Consider the following 4,216-nt stretch of genomic DNA (forward strand, 5'->3'; position numbering starts at 1 on the left):
TTCACAAATGGACTCGAGAAATGAGGCACCGTTCACAAACGGGCTCAAGGAGGACGATACCATTCACAAATGGATTCGAGAAAAGAGGCACCGTTCACAAACGGGCTCAAGGAGAAGACAAGACCATTCACAAATGGACTCGAGAAATGAGGCACCGTTCACAAACGGGCTCAAGGAGAAGACGAGACCATTCACAAATGGACTCGAGAAATGAGGCACCGTTCACAAACGGGCTCAAGGAGAAGACGAGACCATTCACAAATGGATTCGAGAAATGAGGCACCGTTCACAAACGGGCTCAAGGAGAAGACAAGACCATTCACAAATGGACTCGAGAAATGAGGCACCGTTCACAAACGGGCTCAAGGAGAAAACGAGACCATTCACAAATGGATTCGAGAAATGAGGCACCGTTCACAAACGGGCTCAAGGAGAAGACAAGACCATTCACAAATGGACTCAAGAAATGAGGCACCGTTCACAAACGGGCTCAAGGAGAAGACGAGACCATTCACAAATGGACTCGAGAAATGAGGCACCGTTCACAAACGGGCTCAAGGAGAAGACGAGACCATTCACAAATGGATTCGAGAAATGAGGCACCGTTCACAAACGGGCTTAAGGAGAAGACAAGACCATTCACAAATGGACTCGAGAAATGAGGCACCGTTCACAAACGGGCTCAAGGAGAAGACGAGACCATTCACAAATGGATTCGAGAAAAGAGGCACCGTTCACAAACGGGCTCAAAGAAACAAGATAGCTTTGATTGATGAATTCAACAACGAAGAATTTAGAGATTTTTCATGAACTTGAATTTAACGTTGGATTGGATTTTTTTTGAATCGGGGATTGGATTTGATGAATTTTTTATTTTTGAGAAATGAGGCACCGTTCACAAACGGGCTCAAGGAGGACATGAGACCATTCACGAATGGACTCAGAAAATGAGACACCGTTCACAAACGGGTTCAAAGAGAACATGAGACCATTCACAAATGGACTCAGAAAATGAGACATTGTTCACAAACGGGCTCGAAGAATATAAGAAACTATTCCCAAATGGATTTAAAAAAATGATGCACCGCTCCCAAACGGGTTAGAAGAAGATAACAGGCCATTCCCAAATGAACCCGGAAGATGAGACACCGTTCACAAACGGGTTCAAAGAAACGAGATAGCTTTGATTGATGAATTCAACAACGAAGAATTTAGAGATTTTTCATGAATTTGAATTTGACATAAGATTGGATTTGATGAAATTTTGATTTTTTGAACTCAATGGAATCGGGGATATTATGGATCGTGCCCGACAAAGATGTTGGAAACTACGATTTTGACGAATGATGAAACGGCAAACCTTAGGAACGAAGAACCATTACTAACAAGAATGGATTAGGGACACTTTTATGAAACTTCAACAAGATCTTTCTCAAAGAGACTGCTGGTCTTGTGTTCTGGGGATTTTGATAACTGAAACCTTGAACAAGATACTTGAAATTGGTAATCTAGAACAACGGCTCTCTTGGATATAATCATGGAAAAGTGGGATTTGCCTCTTGACAGGTGTTTAGATAAACATTTTTTGACCAGGATAGTATTTAACTAACTGGAAGGAGATTCTGAATTTTAATGGTTCATCTCTTTGAGAAATTGGCTCAACCACCATTGCATCTGAGGCTCTTCCAAGCTTAAAGTGCCTTCCTGGGGTATGATCTTTTTACGGAAGCTGGGCTTTTTGATGTTTCTACTTCTGAATTTTTCTGAGTTGATCTTCTTTAAAATGAAGCTGCTTGACTAGATTACCGAGCTCTTTCATACGATCGCAGGGAGCTGCCGAGGCCGGGCCTCCTTCACTAAGACAGTTGCATCATTTGGACATAAGAACGACGATTGACTCTTTCTAAAGAGAAAACTTAGATAAAAGGCACTACTCAAAGGATTGAGCAGCCCTGAAGGAGTGAACATAGAATGACAAAGATTGACTAAGTACACAGACAGACACAGTAATGCTTCTGACTTAGTTAACGTTTTATTTGGTAAGTCTATCCTTTCAAGAAATGGTTTTTCAATTGGTAAACACTGGACTTTTTCCTTAAAACAGTAATGCCTCAAGGATTTAATTACGCCCCCTAAGATTGCTTAGCTTCAATGCCCCCAGTTTTGAGGATGTCACTTGAATTTACTTAAACTTCAGTTGATCTTCAGTCTTGATACCGGCTGTAGCCTTCTTATAATGATTCTCTTACCGTGACCAAGTCACCTCTTCGGGGTTTTTAACTTGGCGGACCGTGCTAGCCTTAACTTTTGCCTGAACCACCTTTCTAGGTTTTTTATCCAGCAGGCTATCCCCTTAGCTTTTGCCTAAGCCGCCCTTTTGGGTTTTCAACTTAGCAGGGGAATGATCTTAAATTTTGCCTAGACCGCCCTTTCAGGTTTTCAGTCTAGCAGATCTTCAAACTCCGTTTTTTTTTTTTTTTTGGGATTAATTCTGAACACCGGAAGGACTTTATAGGTAGGATAGAGCTTTTTAAAGAATGGCTTAAGGTTCAACAAAGATTTCGACCGAACCTGTGAACAGGTTGCCTACGTATCCCAGGGTAGGAATCAGGTCGTGCGTAGTTCAGGGCGGATGCCCCTAGTTTGAAGATAAATTGTTTGAAGGTTAATTGATTTTTCTTTTCTTCTTTCTTTCTAAAATGATTGACTTTTCTTCTTTTGGAACTTGTCCATCTCTTCTTTTTCTGAAAGGATTGAATTTCTTTTCTTTTTCCTTTGAATTGACCGAACTCGGTTTAACCGAGCTGCCTACGTACCCCAATGTAGGGATCAGGTCTCGCGTAGTTCGGGGGAATGCCCCTAGTTTGATGGGTTTTCAAGAAAATTTTATTCAGGCTCAAAGGGTTTGCAAACAGGTATTTGTTTTGACATTGGGTTATGATTCTGGGATTTGTTCGGCCAAGGAAGGCCTTCCGATGTTCAGATTGAGACTCGATATAAGTTACTAGAGTCCCTCTAGTACTGATTATTTATTATTATTATTATTTTTTTCTCTTTTTTTTTCACGGAGTTTGACGGCATTTCCAGGTAAGAGATAATGGATCTTCTTCTTTCAAGATTCTAATGTGTTTTCGACTTTCATAGAGTGAAACTTGTTCTTTGACATCCTCCATCTATGGATTTGTAACTCTTGATATCTGATGATCACTTATCAATGCTTTCTCTTGAACTTCTTATCTTGAATTTGTTGGCTTCATGTTATGAATTTGAGAACCAAGGTCATTGATTGGAAATATGAAAGTTGTTTCCACTCTATGCCCCTTGTATAGCATGTCTCCCACTTTCTTCATTCTCTTGAGCTTTCTATCTATGTCTTGCCCCTGGTATCGGTTGTAGCTTTTCTAGACAATCTTCTTATTCCTGAAATAAGTTTATCAATTCTTCACACTCTTCAGAGGGTAATGTACTTTTAATCGGCATTCACTGAATCAAAGTTTCCGTGCCAATGTTTACCACTTCAATTTCATCTTTGAAAGGCTGGGATTGGCGCTCCTCCTCTTGTTCAAGTAATTGTTGTGACTCAAGTGGAGTTTCATCAATTTTGTCCTCATTTGAGGAGGGAGTCTTACTTTAAGATCAGAAGCATACTTAAGAAACAGACACAAGTGAACTATTGGAACTGAAATTTTTATTTAAAGAAAAAGCTATTACATCTGACGACTTATCCTGAACATGCTTAGGATTCACAACTTTGAATAAAGAGAAAAGCAAAAGATAACTTGCCTGGACTAGGCATTAACCTTGAACTGTAAAACCGGACTCAACAATTGTACTGACCATGATGACTGACTTCAACATAAAATAGTAAACGACTAAAACTTTAACTGCCGCAACTGTCTAGCTTCGGAGGCTCGGCGAAGGCTGGTTCATATCAAGATAGCAGCTACTAGAACATCTTCACTGTCTGTATCTTCTTCTTCTTCAAAAGGTTCCGACCCAGACGTTTCAAAGGTAGGTTCTAAGGCACATATAAGAGTGAGAGGATCAAATTTTGGCTCCCCTATGGTTATAGCACTGACAGCAGCAGCAGCGTTTGCATGACCAGGTAATGGGTTATCGGGTTTTGGCTCGAACACAAGATCTTTGTTGTCGAGCAACCTCTGGATCCTGAATTTTAGGGCAATGTAATTATCAGTGAGATGGCCGGAATTTCTAT

Source organism: Tasmannia lanceolata, unplaced genomic scaffold (genome assembly GCF_043159265.1).
Source record: "Tasmannia lanceolata isolate RefF3 unplaced genomic scaffold, GAP_Taslan_0.1 ptg000003l, whole genome shotgun sequence".
In the NCBI taxonomy this organism is placed as follows: Eukaryota; Viridiplantae; Streptophyta; class Magnoliopsida; order Canellales; family Winteraceae; genus Tasmannia; species Tasmannia lanceolata.